At 39.7% G+C, this 18,169-nt stretch overlaps 1 long non-coding RNA gene and 2 other non-coding genes across 4 annotated transcripts; all 3 read left to right on the forward strand.

Moving 5' to 3' along the window:
- Positions 1-1,459: 1,459 nt before the first annotated feature.
- On the forward strand, positions 1,460-17,219 carry LOC131757245 (uncharacterized). Of its 2 annotated transcripts, none has more exons than XR_009335847.2 (4): positions 1,460-1,679; positions 11,145-11,323; positions 12,789-12,898; positions 15,519-17,219. It is a non-coding gene; the product is annotated as an uncharacterized lncRNA (long non-coding RNA). The 2 variants fall into 2 exon arrangements; XR_010840928.1 differs by having other exon boundaries at positions 1,466-1,679; positions 12,789-12,928.
- On the forward strand, positions 12,980-13,151 carry LOC131757891 (small nucleolar RNA SNORA81). The gene has a single exon (XR_009336039.1). It is a non-coding gene; the product is annotated as a small nucleolar RNA SNORA81 (small nucleolar RNA).
- Positions 13,475-13,609, forward strand: LOC131757861 (small nucleolar RNA SNORA63). Its single transcript, XR_009336012.1, has one exon. It is a non-coding gene; the product is annotated as a small nucleolar RNA SNORA63 (small nucleolar RNA).
- Positions 17,220-18,169: the final 950 nt, after the last annotated feature.

The raw sequence follows: 18,169 nt of genomic DNA on the forward strand, positions 1-18,169 counted from the left end.
AAACAGTGAAGGCTAATGTGAACTAAGGGCTTTCAGTGATTATGATGTGTTAGTGTAAGTTCATCAATTGTAACAAATGTACCACTCTGGTGGGGGACGTATGGGGAGGGGGTATGCATGCATGGGGGAAGGAGAAAGCTCTACCTTATGCTCAATATTGCTGTAAAAAATAAAGTCTACAAATTTGCAACTAGAAGACTAATAAGTTCTGGAAATCTAATGCACTGCATTAGTGATTATAGTCAACAATACTGTATATACTTTAAAGTTGCTAGGAGAGTAGATCTTAAATGTTCTCATCAAAAAAGAAATTATAGGGATTTCCCTGGTGGTGCAGTGGTTAAGAATCCGCCTGCCAATGCAGGGGACATGGGTTCGAGCCCTGGTCCGGGAAGATCCCACATGCTGCGGAGCAACTAAGCCCATGCGCCACAACTACTTAAGCCCACGTGCCTACAGACCATGCTCTGCAGCAAGAGACGCCAGCGCAATGAGAAGCCCGCACACCGCAACGAAAAGTAGCCCCTGCTCACCACAACTAGAGAAAGCCCGCGCACAGCAACGAAGACCCAATGCAGCCAAAAATAAACAAAAAAAGAAATTATAATTACGTGATGTGAAAGGGTTGTTAGCTAATCCTATAGCGGTAATCATATTGCAATATATAAAGGTATCAAATCAACAGGTTGTACATCTTAAACTTACACAACGCTATGTCAATTATATCTCAATTTTTAAAAATAGCATTATAGAAAAAAATTAAGTCTATCTTAAAATTCTGTAATTTCAATTTTGAGACGATTAAGAGGAGGATTTTTTTTTAATACATGTTTTCACATTTTTGAAAACATTATAAAATTTTGTATCCTTCTTCTTTTTTTTTTTTTTTTTTTTTCCCGGTACGCGGGCCTCTCACTGTTGTGGCCTCTCCAGTTGCGGAGCACAGGGTCCGAACGCGCAGGCTCAGCGGCCATGGCTCACGGGCCTAGTCGCTCCGCGGCATGCGGGATCCTCCCGGACCAGGGCACGAACCCGTGTCCCCTGCATCGTCAGGCGGACTCGCAACCACTGCGCCACCAGGGAAGCCCAATTTTGTATTTTTCTTACCCCACACCATTTTATATCTTAGGACAGCTCCCCTTTCTTCTTCCCCTCGGAAAACTCTAAAGATTAAAGGTCATGAAGGGCTCTTCGCCCTGGAACCCATGAGAGGAAAAGAACTCCACAGAAGGAAACATCCATGGCACACGCAGGCAACCTATGGAGGCTAAGGATAGCATGCCCCTACCCCAGTTGGATCCCAGCCCACGGGGCGGCCGAAACAGGAACCACACCCCCGCGGGCACGCAGCCTGATTGGCCAATCGCCGCTGCTGCAGCTCTGCTCTGTTCTTTGATTGGTTTTAGTGGTAACGCCCCCTCCCGAATGTCTCGCTCAGATTGGCTATTTCTTGCTTCGGACTGGACGGAGGCCAGAGGAGGACAATAGACTTCCATACGGTATGGAGGGACGATTTGGGTGACATCTGAGACGCAGCCGCACATCAACAAGGGTCCGGGCTCCAGGGACATGGCGGCGGCCTATGTGGTGTCGGTGCTGCTGGTGGAGACTGAGAGGAACCAATGGCAGCCAGCCCAGAGCCCGCTGCTGCTGCTGCTGCTGCCGCTGCCGAGGCAACGGTGGGTGGTAGGATGGCTGTGTTTCTACCCAGGGATGGGGGCGTGGGGTGTTGGCCGGCCTGAGCTGTGAAAGAGTTGCGGAGGTACCGGAGGCTCAGTAGAATCTGCTTGTCAGGGGATTCTGCTTTCAGTCCCGCCCCTGAGAAGGAGTCCTCCTACACCTAGCCCTTCCCTTTCTTCCGCCTCCCTAGGTTAACTCTTCAGCCCGTCCTTTGCCTTAGTTTTCTCCACTTGGGGGTGGGGGTGTGGGGAATGGAGCTGGGCCTGCCATCCTCCGTGCTCCCCTACCTATGCGGGCAAGAATAGGGTTGCCAGATTTAGCAATAAAAATATAGGATGCTAGCTAAAATTTAAATTTAAGAAAAACAACACAATTTTTTTAGTAAAAATATGTCTCTGGTATCAAATAAAATTAAAATATAAAACATTATTTTTTATTTGTCTGAAATTTAACTGTGCGTCCTGTTTTTTATCTGGCAATCCTAGGCAAGAATAACATTTATACACCTCCTAACCATTTACAGTGTCCTTTCATAGCACTCCCTTAATGGGGAGTGTTATAATCCGTGTTCTGATGAAATCCAAAAGGTCTAATCCAAGGTTATGCAACCAGTAAGTAATGGGGCCAGGACACTTTAAAAGCCAATTTCAGTTCTGTTATCCCTCTCAGGTGTGCAATTCAAAGAAAGATTCCTGGGGAGCTCTTATAATTGTTGGAATGAATCTACTTAACAAAAGCAAATTTATCTTTCAGAGGGGCTGGAGAGTTGTTTTATATTCAGGGTCTGCTGTGGCATTTATATATTTGGGGGAAGAAACTGTATTAAACTGTCAAGGTAGTGATTAAGGCAGTGAAGTGTACTCTGGAATGAGACAAACCTGGGTTCAAAGCCTAGCTTCGCCACTTTGATGGCAGGAGGCAAGTTATGTAATCTTTCTGGGCCTCCATTTCCTCTTCTTTAAAATAGAAATGGGGCTTCCCTGGTGGCGCAGTGGTTGGGAGCCCGCCTGCCAATGCAGGGGACACGGGTTCGTGCCCAGGTCCGGGAGGATCCCACGTGCCGCGGAGCGGCTGGGCCCGTGGGCCATGGCCGCTGGGCCTGCGCGTCCGGAGCCTGTGCTCCGCAGCGGGAGGGGCCACAACAGTGAGAGGCCCGCGTTCCGAAAAAAAAAAAAAAAAATAGAAATGATAATAATTGTATCTACATCATAGGATTGTTGTATTAAATTCTTGTCAAGTGCCTGGGACATTGAAATTAGTTAATTTTAACTATGATTAGCCATTATACTTTGACTTTTAGTAAATGTGAATTTTTGGCATAAATCATTAAATAATTAAATATATTTTTAATAGATCTTTATTGGAGTATAATTGTTTCACAATACTGTGTTAGTTTCTGTTGCACAACAAAGGGAATCAGCCATAGGCATACACATGTCCCCATATCCCCTCCATCTTGAGCCTCCCTCCCAACCTCCCTATCCTACCCCTCTAAGTCATCGCAAAGCATCCAGCCGATCTCCCTGTGCTATGCTGCTGATTCCCACCAGCCAACTATTTTACATTCGGTAGTGTATATATGTCGATGCTACTCTCACTTCGCCCCAGCTTCGCCCTCCCACCCCACGTTCTCAAGTCCATTTTCTATGTCTACCTCTTTATTCCTGCCCTGCAACTAGGTTCATCAGTACCATTTTTTTTTTTTTAGATTTCATATATATGCTTTAGCGTATAGTATTTGTTTTTCTCTTTCTAACTTACTTCACTCTGTATGACAGACTCTAGGTCCATCCACCTCACTACAAATAACTCAATTTCATTTATTTTTATGGCTGAGTAATATTCCATGGTATATATGTGCCACATCTTCTTTATCCATTCATCTGTCGATGGACATTTAGGTTTGTTCCATTGTAATGCCCAGTATTGTAAATACTGCTGCAATGAACGTTATGGTACATGTCTCTTTCTGAATTATGGTTTTCCCAGGGTATATGCCCAGTAGTAGGATTGCTGGGTCATATGGTAGTTCTGTTTTTAGTTTTTTAAGGAACCTCCGTACTGTTTTCCATAGTGGTTGTATCAATTTACATTCCCACCAACAGTGCAAGAGGGTTCCCTTTTTACCACATCCTTTCCAGCATTTATTGTTTCTAGATTTTTTGTTAATGGCCATTCTGACTGGCGTGAGGTGATACCTCATTTTAGTTTTGATATGCATTTCTCTAATAATTAGTGATGTTGAACATCTTTTCATGTGCCTCTTGGCCATCTGTATGTCTTCCTTGGTGAAATGTCGTTTAGGTCTTCCACCCATTTTTTAACTGGATTGTTTGTTTTTTTTAATATTGAGCTCCATGAACTGTTTGTATATTTTGGAGATTAATCCTTTGTCTGTTGTTTCATTTGCAAATATTTTCTCCCATTCTGAGGGTTGTCTTTTTGTCTTTTTTACGGTTTCCTTTGCTGTGCAAAAGCTTTTAAGTTTAATTAAGTCCCATTTGTTTATTTTTGTTTTTATTTCCATTACTCTAGGAGGTGGGTCAAAAAAGATCTTGCTGTGGTTTATGTCAAGAGTCTTTTTCCTCTAAGAGTTGTATAGTGTCCGGATTTACATTTAGGTCTTTAATCCATTTTGAGTTTATTTTTGTGTATGGTGTTAGGTAGTGTTCTAATTTCATTCTTTTACATGTAGCTGTCCAATTTTCCCAGCACCACTTATTGAACAGGCTGTCTTTTCTCCATTGTATATTCTTGCCTCCTTTGTTGTAAATTAGGTGCCCATATGTGCATGGGTTTATCTCTGGGCATTCTGTCCTGTACCATTGAGCTATATTTCTGTTTTTGTCCCAGTACCATACTGTCTTGATTACTGTAGCTTCGTGGTATAGTTTCAAGTCGGGGAACCTAATTCCTCCAACTCCGTTTTTCTTTCTCAAGATTGCTTTGTCTATTCAGGGTCTTTTGTGTTTCCATACGAATTGTAAAATTTTTTGTTCTAATTCTGTATTGAATCTGTAGATTGCTTTGGGTAGTATAGTCATTTTCACAGTATTGATTCTTCCAATCCAAGAACATGGTATATCTCTCCATCTGTTGGTATCATCTTTAATTTCTTTCATCAGTGTCTTATAGTTTTCTGCATAAAGGTCTTTTGTCTCCCTAGATAGGTTTATTCCTAGGGGTTTTATTCTTTTTATTGCAATGGTAAATGGGAGTGTTTCCTTAATTTCTCTTTCTGATTTTTCATCATTCGTGTATAGGAATGCAAGAGATTTCTGTGTATTAATTTTATATCCTGCAACCTTACCAAATTCATTGATTAGTTCGAGTAGTCTTATGGTGGCATCTTTAGGATTTTCTATGTATAGTATTAGGTCATCGGCAAACAGTGACAGTTTTACTTCCTTTCCAATTTGTATTCTTTTTATTTCTTTTTCTTCTCTGATTGCTGTGGCTAGGACTTCCAAAGCTATGTTGAATAAGAGTGGCAGAGTGGACATCCTTGCCTTGTTCCTGATCTTAGTGGAAATGCTTTCAGTTTTTCAACATTGAGAATGAAGTTTGCTGTGGGTTTGTCATATATGGCCTATATTATGTTGAGGTAGATTCCCTCTATGCCCATTTTCTGAAGAGTTTTTATAATAAATGGGTGTTGAATGTTGTCAACAGCTTTTTCTGCATCTATTGAGATGATCATATGGTTTTTATTCCTTAATTTGTTAATGTGGTGTATCACATTGATTGATTTGCATATACTGAAGAGTCCTTGCATCCCTGGGATAAATCCCACTTGATCATGGTGTATGATCCTTTTAATGTGTTGAGGAGGAGGGGAAAAAAGCGGGGTGGGGGGGGTTGGGGGTGAGGCCTTGGCTGTGGAAGGCGGGGCCTCAGCGAGGGTGAGGTTTGGGCAGTGTGTGGGGCCAATGCCCAGTACCCACAGGGCTGGAAAAGGCCCTGGGGGCTGTGGGTGTGGGGCTTAGGCTCATGGAACAGAAGGGGCCCAGGTGTGCCCCCCACCCCTGGTCTCAGAGGGTGGGGGACCTCACCTGGGAGCCCAGCAGGCTTCCTGGGCTCCAGTGGGTGGGGCAAACACCCTCCTCTCCTCTCCTGCTCTTCTGGTCTAGGAGGGCCTCTCCTGATCTCCCCGGCCTCCCTCCCACGCCCAGAGGACCAATGCGGCAGGCTGTGGGGGGTGGTGCCCTTGGAGTGCAGGGGACCACCCTGGGAGCTCAGCAGGTTCCCCATGCCTGAGTGGGCAGGGCAATCACTCTCCGCTCCTCTCCTTCTCCTCCCGGAGGGCCCCTCCCACCTGCCTCTCCTGCTCTCCCTGGCCTCAGGGGCGCCATTCCTGTCTGGCCTCCACTTCTCCTCTCCCCTCAATCCCCCCACCTCCTACCGGTTCACTTTGGGGTTCCTCCCATCTCCTTGGGCATCAGAGTCCCCCACCAGCAGCTGGCAGGCACTGTTGTGGGGAGACGCTAACTTCACGACTTCCCACACCGCCATCTTGACCCCACCTCCCTAAATATTTTAAGTTGAAAAAAGCCAGGTAATTAAGAATATTATGAAAATTGTTAATTTCAGTGAAAATAAATGCACTGTTCAATAATAGTTAAAACAGATATCTTAGACCATAATATACCAATTTTACCAAATCAAATATATCTGTAAGCCAGGCTAATATAATAAAATATTTATATGTTAGTCTCAGTAATTGCTCACCATGTATAATTTTATATGGTTTTCATTGTCATTGTGTTATAAACAGGAAGAAACATTAACAAGCCCCAAGGGAAAGAAAATGACTACAGGGTGAGGGATAAAGCGAGAAAGTAGGTTTATGATCAGCTGTTTATGGTGAAGTAGACTTGTATATTTTAAAAACCAAATGTCAAGCTTCATAGGAGTTTTATATTTATTTGTATATTGCTTTATTTCCTTAGCATTTACAGTGTTAACATAGTTCGCTTACAAACTATTCTCTAAAATTCCTCTTGGGAACTTTTCCCAGTTTTTCTCCAAAAAAACTACAAAACTTTTCCACCACCTTGAAGAGAATGTGGAATTATGAAAACTGAAGGTCTAGTCTTAGCAACTACTCACTATTATCCACGTGATCGTAAACAAGTCACTTAACATATCTGAGACTTTATCTCTAAAATCATAACTAACGAAAACCTACTCCGTCATCCCCAAGGTTTATAAATGCTACCAATTATTATTAGCTGTCATCCAACAGAGAAAACTTCAGCCATAGATGAATCCAACTATTTGTATTCTTGTGCCTGCAGCAAGCCTCCCAGAAGAGCTGGAGAAACTTGCACACTTGAAAGACTTGGTACTAAAATAAATTCATGGTAGTCAACTTCACCTGGGCTTTCACACTGCACAGCAGGCCCATTGTGTTTCTCTAGCCCCCTCATTCTTCCTTTTTATGCAACTGCTGTTTCAAATCCTCTTCACTTTTTTCAAGCCTGTGACATCCCTAGTAAGCCATTTTCAGCAAATGGTCTCAATGTTACTGAGAAAATAGAATACCCAAGCTTCCGAGCTTCCTGCCAGCAAAGCTGCCCACCCACCTTCATCTGCAGCCATCCAACTTCCATCGAAGTCTAGTCCCTTTGCCTGTGCTCTGAATCCTTCCCCTCTCACCGTCTCAGGGATCTCTACCATCAGTTATCACTTCTGTCACCTGGATGGTTAACCACTCCCTCTTTACTAAATCCTTCCCACCAGTATTTAAATATTCCGTAGTCTCATCTCTTCTTCAGGGAGTAAGTCCCTGTTTTCCCTCCCACCTAACAGTCTCTTTCTTTTACTTTTTTTTTTTTTTTTTTTTTTTTTGTAGTACGCGGGCCTCTCACTGTTGTGGCCTCTCCCGTTGCAGAGCACAGGCTCCGGACGCGCAGGCCCAGCGACCATGGCTCACGGGCCCAGCCGCTCCGCGGCATGTGGGATCCTCCCGGACCAGGGCACGAACCCGTATCCCCTGCATCGGCAGGCAGACTCTCAACCACTGCGCCACCAGGGAAGCCCCTCTTTTCCCATTTTTAATCAGTTTTTTAAGAACTGTCTACCCTGAGGTTTCTATTTCTTTACTTCCCATTGTCTTCTCAACCTGTTCTTCTTCTGTCCTCACCCCTCTCCTGAAACTATTCCTGCTAAGATTAACAATAATTTTCTTGTCCCTAAATCCAATGGATTCTTGACCTCTTACCAACATTTAACACCCTAATCCAGTGTTTGGGCAAACTACAGCATGTGAACCAAATCCAGCTTCAGCATGTTTTTATATGGCCTGTGAGCCAAAATATATTTTTAATCTATCTGGCCCTTTACAGAAAAAGGTTGTCAACCCATTCTTAAGTCACACCCAACTTTTAGAATAAATTCTTCTCTTGGCTCTTCTCTTTTAAGTAAGTCTAGTTTTCCTTTTACTCTCTCCTCTCTTTCTCTGTCTCTTGCTAGATTACCAGACCCTTAGATGTTGGAACTCCTCAACACTTTATGCTGGAAGTGGGATCTTCTGGATCTCATCTACTCCTATAGCTTTGTTGAAAACCCCCAAATTTCTGTCTCTAACTCAGATTTCTTTGGAACATCATATATGTTGTTCAACTGTCTACTTAACATCTCCACTTGGTGTGCTACAGATACCTCAAACTCAATATATTTGAAATTTAACTCACAATCTGTGCTAATCCTGCTTTTCTCTGCAGACTGTCATAACTCAGGAGATTATAACATCATTGCCCACAAAGTTAATGTCAGAAATTTGGGAGTCCTTGAACATCTCTCCCTCTCCCGCCCCTCATTTTGTTCCACCCACATCTAAGTAATCACCAAGTGCTATTAATTCTATTGCCTACATGTTTTTTAACCTAATTAATTCATTCTGCCCAATACCACCACACACTTAGGTCAGAAACACCATCTGGTCAAATGCTTTAACCTCCTAAGTGGCATTACTATTTCTCTAAAAAAACAACAAAAAACAAAACCAAAAACAAAACAAAACAAAAAACTGGTTTTAATTGAGATATAACTCATATACCATAGAAGTTACCCCAAATTTTACAATTTAGTAGTTTTCAGTATATTCATAAGGTTCAAACATCTGTGGTATGTATCTGGTATTTTTGCCATAAGCATCTTTGCTGTAGACATTTTTGCTGCATAACCAAGTGGTCATAAGGCAATTTTGCCATAAAAGATAAAATGACTAGTTGACAGTTTAGTTTGATAGTCTGGTTTCAAATGGGTGACAGTTTAGTTTCATTTCTCCATTGACACAGTACTCCTATTTTTATATTACATAAATCTTAGCCCTCATAATGATCTACACCGTGACGAGTAGACATGGTGGTCTTAAAATAGTAGATGATAACAGCTATGTATCAATTTGATAGAAAATATGGTGTTAAAACTTACTGGAAGTGTGAAAGAAGATAGTTTAAAGTCAGATTATATACTATACTAGAAAATGATAAAATATCATTTGCAAATCCTTCAGTGATTTGAAGGTGCAGTGTTGAACCCACATTTCCCATAGAACTTTGGAACATTGATTAACAGACTTGTGATAACACGGCAAAAACAAACAGTATAGAGGCTCCATTATAAACATTCATCCCAGTGTTTGGAAACTGATACCTCTCTTAATGAAGGAAGAAACTGTAGCAAAAAAGGAAAATTGCTATGCCAAATGAGGAGACAGATTGACATGCATTAAAAAATATGTATAAAATAGCATTCTCTTACATCATAGTACAGTTATCAAAATCAAGAAATTAATTTTGATGCAATATTATTATCTAATCCGCAGACTTATTAAGATTTAGCCAGTTGTCCAACTAATGTACATTTTACCAAAAGAAAAAGCTGTTTTTTTTAGTGGTCTATAGTCTAATCCAGGATCACATGTTGAATTTAGTTGTCATGTCTCTTTGATCTGCCTCATTCTGGAACAAGTCCTCACTTTTTGTCTTTCATGACTTTAATAAGATGAGATGATGAAGTGTTTTTTGGTATTCATGATGCATCCACAATAGAGAGCTCTACTTGATACTGAAACACAACAGTAGAGGATGGTGTCAATCACTGAGCATGTAGGCCTGTTTCTTTGGTGAATATCCCCCTTGTCCTCACTAGGGAGCCAGCAAGCTGGTATATCCACCTTCAGTCACTGATGTAGGGCTTCCCCCAGGAGGACATAAATTCCCAGATGCTTCAGGTTTTACAAAAGTGAAGAACAGCTTATGACTTAGTGTAAAGAACCTTTTTAAAAACTATTGTCCATGCATGCATAGAGTTTTTGGTTTTGTTTCAAATTAAACTAGAACTAGGCTTGCATTTATGGTTTGCAGGGAGGTACTCAGTAGACTGAGAAACTAAAGCTTTCTTTCAAGATCCATGCACTTTGTGTTATTGTTGTTAAGTGTTTTGTTTTGTTTTGTTTTTTGCTGTACACGGGCCTCTTACTGTTGTGGCCTCTCCCGTTGTGGAGCACAGGCTCCGGACACGCAGGCTCAGCGGCCATGGATCACGGGCCTAGCCGTTCCGCGGCATGTGGGATCTTCCCGGATCGGGGCACGAACCCGTGTCCCCTGCATCAGCAGGCGGACTCTCAACCACTGTGCCACCAGGGAAGCCCTGTTGTTAAGTTTAAATGCAATTTTGCAACATGAAAACTGCAGTATATGTAATTAGTTGGGAATCTTTGTCATTTGTGATACATCTGTTGTCTGCTATCTGTTTTCAAAACTTACTGCTATGTTAGCTATGAAATAAAGCTTTTCTTAGCAAAGCTTTAGGCTTTATTAAGATCAAGGCTGTATAAGTTTCCTATTGGAAAGATATTTATTTTTAAAGTGAATGATAATCAAGGAATACATATCAGAACAATTTGCCTTGGAGCTGTAAATGTAGAGCTTATTTCACTACTACAGGTCTTAGACGTAAAAGAAAAATGTAGGAACTGTTTTTAATTGTTTGGTTCTTTAATTATCTAGCTGGTATCTCTAGGAAAGTAAGGATCCCAAGTTTGAAAAGGCACAAAAATCTAATTAAAAATGAGATGCTTATGTATAGCACAGGGAACTCTACTCAATACTCTGTAATGGCCTATATGGGAAAAGAATCTAAAAAAGAGTGCATATATGTATATGTATAACAGATCCACTTTGCTGTACACCTCAAACTAACACATTATAAATCAACTATACCCCAATTAAAAAAAATTTTTTAATGAGATGCTTAAAGGGATTTTATCTTGAAGCAGTTTGATTTGTCTGCATTGTAAGCTTGGAAGTGATTCTGCATTGTGCTGCATAAAAGCTGTTTGCAGACCAGAATTTTAAACTAAATATGAACAGTTTAGTATTTAGCCATGTGCTCTGAAAGTCATTTGATGGAGCCTTTATTTGTGTAACATAATAATTTAAGCTTTTGACTTTTAGATCCAAAAGGTAGTTCTGGCACTTGGATACTACTACCTTGGAGCAACTTGTCATGCCTGCATTGTGTGGAACCAGTGTTCAAAATAAAATGCAAAAACTTCAGGCTGGTGGAGGAGGGAGCACACAACGTCCTGGTACGCCAGGGAGACCATTTGATATGTTAAATAGAATATATCATTGTAAGTATTGCCATATTTTTCCTAGGGCATTTTTTAACCAGTGATATTTGGGTTATGGGAGGGAAAATAATTATCCTAATTGTTTAAGCCAGTTGCCATGCATGAATATCTAGAGGTGATACTAGTACTTTTCTTTAATAGGCTTTATTTTTTAGAACAGTTTTAGGTTTATAGGAAGATTGAGAAGAGAGTTCCCATCTTCCTATAGCATTAACAACTTACATTAGTATGGCACATTTGTTAAAATTAATGAACCAACACTGACACATTATTATGAACTAAAGTCCAGAATTTATTCAGGTTTCCTTAGTTTTCGCCTAATATTCTTTTTCTATTCCAGGATCCCAATCAGGATACCACATGACATTTAATTGTCATGTCTCCTTAAGCTCTTCTTGGCTATAACAGTTATTCAAATATTCCCTTTTTTTTGATGACCTTCACCATTTTTTAAAAAGTTATTTATTTAATTTATTTATTTTTGGCTGCATTGGGTCTTCATTGCTATGTGTGGGCTTTCTCTAGTTGTGGCGAGCAGGGGCTACTCTTCGTTGCGGTGCGCGTACTTCTCATTGCTGCGGCTTCTCTTGTTGTGGAACATGGGCTCTAGGCATGCGGGCTTCAGTAGTCGTGGCACACGGGCTCAGTAGTTGTGGCTCGTGGGCTTTAGAGTGCAGACTCAGTAGTTGTGATGCACGGGCTTAGTTGCTCTGCGGCATGTGGGATCTTCCCGGACCAGGGCTCGAACCCATGTCCCTGCATTAGCAGGTGGATTCTTAACCACTGTGCCACCAGGGAAGCCCGACCTTCACCATTTTGAGAAGCACTGGTCAGATATTTAGTAGGATGCACTTGTGTTGGAATTTGTCTGATGTTTTTCTCAAGATTAGACTGTAGTTATGGGTGTTGGGGAGGAAGACCACAGAGGTAAAGTAACATTTTCGTCTCATTCTATCGAAGGTTATTACTGTTGATGTTGACCTTGATCACCTGGCTGAGGTAGAGTTTGTCAGGTTTCTTCACATAAACTTATTATTCCCCCCCTCTCCTTCTGTACTGTAGTCTCTGGAAGGAAGTCTCTATGCACAACCCACTCTTAAGTAAGACTTTTTTTTTTGCTTTCCAAAATGGATCAAGATGCTTATTTTGGATGAAGCCAGTAAAAATGTTGAGCCAAAGGATTAAAGGTCAAATCCACGAGATTTACCAGAAATCAAATACAAGGACTCGGGTGTACACGTGATTTTTCTGCAGCTGGCAGGTTGGGTTCATTGTTACAATATAGCTGTAAAGTGCTATATTGTCCTTTCCTCTGCCAAAAGCAATTGTGTCCTACAATCTCTGTCTAGCTCAGTTCTGTAGTAAGACAGGGACGCTTGGTCTCAAACATTATTTCTCTAAGTATTATTATGAAAACTGTTATAATTTATATGTCAGCATAATTAGTCATTGTCTCTTTTTTAAGGTTGTGTTGCTTTCTGCCTTAATGCCAATTGATATGCTGAAGACCTCAAAAAGTTCCTGAGAAATCCACTTCAAATTCTAGTGAAGAAAGAAGAACTGACCTTTGAAAAGGTCAATATCTTATAATAATTTTGAAAAAGGGTAATGTTTTTCTAATTGATATACATAAAAATTATAGCCGGGATTTTTTTAACCTTCTTATTTAATCTCTGTGCTAAAATTGCAGTAACTAGTATCTGTAGTGTCTTAGTGCTTGTAATAAAGCTAAGAGAGTAAACACAAGGAAAGAAACTAACCATACCAGATAGTAGAAAAACTGCAGGTAACTCCAGGGTATTGTGTTCTAAGATTTGGTACAGAATTTAGGCAGAATTAACAGAAGGAATTTCTCTAACTGGTTCCTTCCCATGGTAGGGATAGAGAAGTCAAATGGCATTTTATTCTGACTCTGATCTTAATTAACATTTTCCTCTCTGAAATACTGTAGGGAAGGAATTGTATGCTCTTTGTGACATATGAGAGACCGGCCAGTAAACAGGCTGTTCTTTTTCAGAACACAGACAAAGGGTAGACTGGCTCTGAGAAAACACATGCCAGGAATTTCAGTTCTGATGTGCCAAGAGCTGTTCCTGCCTAGTATTGCTACTTAAGACACTGTTAATATCTAATTATTTCCTTAACAAACTGAAGCAGGATCTAGTTACAATGTAGCTGTGAAGTGCCTCATTGTCTTTGCCCCCTGCTCAAAATAAGACTGTTTCCTTTCAAGCCCTGTCAGCCATGGTGGTGCTGTAGCAGCCAGGGATGCATGGTCTCATACACATGTACCAATTTAAACCCTGACTCAACAAATGACTCCTGAGAGTTAAGGCTTATTAATATTTTGCAGGTGGTGACAGAAAGAAAGAGGCATTACCAAGAGGGAATTCAGATAAGGGACCAACCACATTTTGGTTACTACTGACTTACTGGCACTTAATTTAATTACAATATTTACCTACTAAAAGATGGTTTCAAGGGGAAGATTTTTCATCGTCTTTGTCAGCTCAAGCTACGTGGGGGAATAAAGACCATACTCCAGTGAGCTGTGTGATATATATGCAGTTCGTTACTATTTTGTGCCCTGAAAGATTGTATAGAAGTTGCTTTTTGAATCAGAATTTGAATAGATATTATCATATCTCAGGCTCATGATTTTTATGTACAACTAATGTCTATGGTTATAAACTACGATTTTCCCACTACTTATGAAAACTATATTTTCAGTTGAGTATTTGTCATCTTCATTGAATTACTTGCTTTTATTCTGGAAAAATAAATTCATGTGTTGCTTTTCAAGTATGATTTTGTCAGCCAGACAACCTTGAATCAGGAAATGTAGTAACATGTAAGTTGTATGTAAATTGTACTTGGAAATATTCGTGGTTAAACAGAACACAGTGGGAAAACAATGTGAAATGTAGCCCAGATTTTGGACCCTATAGAGTAAGATATTCAAAGGGAAAATCAATAATGCTGTTAGATCTGGTTGTCTTAACTTACACATGAGTCTTTTTTTTTTTTTAAGTCATGTTGCTCATGTCTTGTGCTTTCTTGGTGATTCCTCTATAATTAAGATTTTTCTCAGCATTTTCTGGTAGCAATTTATATTGACCCTGGCTTAGTTACAGTAGCTTTATCACTAAATAAATTGAATTATGTCTTGCTACTAATATAAAAATAACTTATCAAAAAATATAGTAGTTGGTAAGAATAGATAAATGAGGTGATGCTCAGACATGGCACTGGCCGGATTTAGGACATAGATTCATAAGTGAAACAGCATGTTGTTTGGTTAAAGAGCAAGTCAGTATTTTCATATTTGTTTTCCTCTTGCACTGGTTATTTGGTATTTTAAGTTGCTCCAGCCAAGACATTTTTGATTGGTTCTATCATCTGTTTTAGTAGAAAGCTGTGGTGGTAAACATATCTCAGGCATCTGTGCTACAGTGTATGAGGTGACCTGAGCAGAAAGCAGTGATAAATATGGGTTACCATAATAAAATTTTAGAGGTTTCCCCCACACTGGAAAAAATTTTAAGCCCTGGATCAAATCTGTCCAATAGAACTTTCGGTAGTGAGGGAAATGTTTTATATCTGCGCTGCCCAACACAGTAGTGACAGGCCACGTGCGGCTACTGAAATATGATTAATGCAACTGAGGAGCTAAATTTTCTATTTTATTTAATTTTAGTTTAAATAGCCACATGTAGCTAGTGGCTATTGCATTGCACAGCATAGTCCTAAACAACAGCTAACATTCCAGAGTTTATATTTTCAGTTTAGAGTTCCAAAAGTGTGTCAAAATGGATTACACAGCTGTTCCTTTTGTTTCATCCCTGGTATTTATGTTTGTCCCCGGCTGACACCTGCTCTTGGCCCACTTCGGTAGGGGCTTTAATTTCACTACCCCAGACACAATACTGTCATCTGCTCTGTAAGTAATAACACTCAAGCCACCTGATAGAATCTGATCTTGCAACCAGAAGAATCTTTTTGAACCAACTACAAAAGATATCTTTTCTTTTTCTCTAGATATTGTGACTAGGATTTAGTGCTCCAATTAGAAGTCCTCTAGGTATAATCTTGGCAGATAAATAGCCACTGATGGTTAACAAGTAGCTCATATCATTAGTACTTTATGTAGTACTTGATAAGGGATATTCTGATTAATAATTTTTCTTTTGTTCAGAATTGGCAGTGGGAGTCAATTTGGGAGGAAGGCTGTGGCCATAAACATTGAAGAAGAAGATCCTTTGTGACACTGAGCCTTTCTACCATACTACACTGGAGGAAATGCCAATGAATGTGGCTGACCTAATTTAATCCCTGGGATGAAATGGTTTTGAATGTAGTGCTTGCTGTTGGTGAATAGGTAATCACAAGGTGCATCATGCTTCTTTTGGGGGAAATATGTGAAGCTTTGTCTCAATGCTCACAACAGATCAAAAATATAGATTTTTGATAGCAAAGCAGCTTCAGCCATGAGCTCATGTGAGGAAAGTCATTGGTTTTATCCTCTTTAGAATTAGACTGTTGGGGTGGCTATAAAAGATGGGCTTGTACCCAATCGAAAAATGGGCAGAAGACCTAAATATACATTTCTCCAAAGAAGACATACAGATGGCCAACAGGCAAATGAAAAAAGTCTCAACATTGATAATTATCAGAGAAATGCACATCAAAACTACAATGTGATACTGCCTCACACCAGTCAGAATAGCCATCATTAAAAAGTCTACAAATAGCAAATGCTGGAGAGGGTGTGGAGAAGAGGGAACCCTCTTACACTGTTGGTGGAAATGGAAATTGGTGCAGCCACTATGGAGAACAGTATGGAGGTTCCTCAAGAAACTAAAAATAGAAGTACCATATGATCCAGCAATCCCACTCCTGGGCATATATCCAGACAAAACTATAATTCAAAAATATACATGCACCCCTATGGTTATAGCAGCACTATTCACAATAGCAAAGACATGGAAACCACCTAAATGTCCACACCTAGAGATGAATGGATAAAGAAGATGTGGTACATATAATACAATGGAATACTACTCAGCCATAAAAAATGAAATAATGCCATTTGCAGCAACATGGATGGAACTGGAGATTATCATACTAAGTGAAGAAGTCAGAAAGAGAAAGAAAAATACCATATGATATCACTTATATGTGGAATCTAAAATATGACACAAATGAACCTACCTATGAAACAGAAACAGATTCACAGACATAGAGAACAGACCTGTGTTTGCCAAGGCAGTGGGGGTGGGGAGAGGAGAGATGGAGTGGGAGTTTGGGGTTAGCAGATGCAAACTATTATATACAGGATGGATAAACAATGAGGTCCTACTATATAGCACAGGGAACTATATTCAACATCCTGTGATAAAACATAATGGAAAAGACTATGAAAAAGAATACATATATATGTATAACTTAATCACTTTACTGTAGAGCAGAAGTTAACTCAACATTGTAAATCAACTATACTTCAATTTAAGAAAAAGATGGGGTTGTAAATCTTTCTTAGAATTTTATCTCCTAGTTCTCTACACATGGTTATATTGAGTGTTCACTATCATTTAATAATATACTTGTTGACTGAAAGATACATGCTGTATAAAAGCAGCCAGTTATATTAAACTAGTATATCTGCTGTTATTGTGTTAGTCATTAGACTGAATGGAACTAACTTTAAAATGATTTTTTAATAAAATATTTGAATTTATTTTGTTCAGTATCGTTTTTATTCAGTAAGGCATTTTATTAGTGGTAAGTTTAGACTCTTGCTAAACACCAGCAACAATCATGTCCTACAGTTAAATCTCAGAAAAACTGCTGTATTGTATATTGAATTTTCAATAAATTAAAATGAAGTATTTTTTTTAAATTGTTTGGTCCTTATTCCTTAAAGATCTGTACTTCTTGCCATAACTCCATATTTGCAAAGGAAAAGGTTAAAACAGCACTGTAGTAAATATTTTACTCTAGTTGTAAAATTACAAAGGACACAATGAACATGGCTTTTCATAAAAAGTTTTAATAGTTCCAAGTTAGCTGCTACATGGCAGTAGCACAAAGACTGATCAACTGCAGATTTCACCAGTACTATGTACTAAGCATTATCTGCTTCTTTGAGAAAAAAAGAAGCATTAGAATGTAAGATTCCTCCCTCTTCTGGTATGGCAAACATTTCCTTGTATATGCCATGTAGCTACTCAGCAGCAAATTTTTGTTAATAAGCAGTAAATTTCTTTTTCCATAACAATAACATGGAGTTGCTATAGTAGATTCCATTACAGAAGGAATGAGTATGATCCTTGTTTTCTCCTCACAAATTACTTATTAAGCAATCTTTTTTCTTGACAACAGTTTATAATTTGTCAAAGGAACAATGCTGACAGACAGTGACTATTCCACCAGTTGCTTTGATTGGTATCAGATAGGAAAAAAATATGGTAATGAATTTCTAGGGAAAAGCAGCACCCTTGTCCTTTCTCAGTCTTAGAACTGATGCTTGCCACTGTCGACTGGAAAATAATGTACAGTGTAAGAGCAGTGAGTTTCAGTTTTATTCACGGACCTTACTGAGGACTATAGCCTGGGCTATAGCCCAGAGCTTTTCAGATAGCTCTGAGGAACTGCTCTGAAGAGGTAGGGATTGGGGGAGCCAGTATGTATATGATTTTTTTGGCTGGGAAATACACGTAGTCAAGCATATATATTGGTAAAAGATTCCTGCTAATCACATACACAGAAAAACCCCAAATATCTCAAGATGATTATTTTTGTGCTTACCTATATATGGAAAGATGCAAGAATCTGGGGTCATCGAAA

The sequence above is a fragment of the Kogia breviceps genome, chromosome 5, assembly GCF_026419965.1.
Source record: "Kogia breviceps isolate mKogBre1 chromosome 5, mKogBre1 haplotype 1, whole genome shotgun sequence".
In the NCBI taxonomy this organism is placed as follows: Eukaryota; Metazoa; Chordata; class Mammalia; order Artiodactyla; family Physeteridae; genus Kogia; species Kogia breviceps.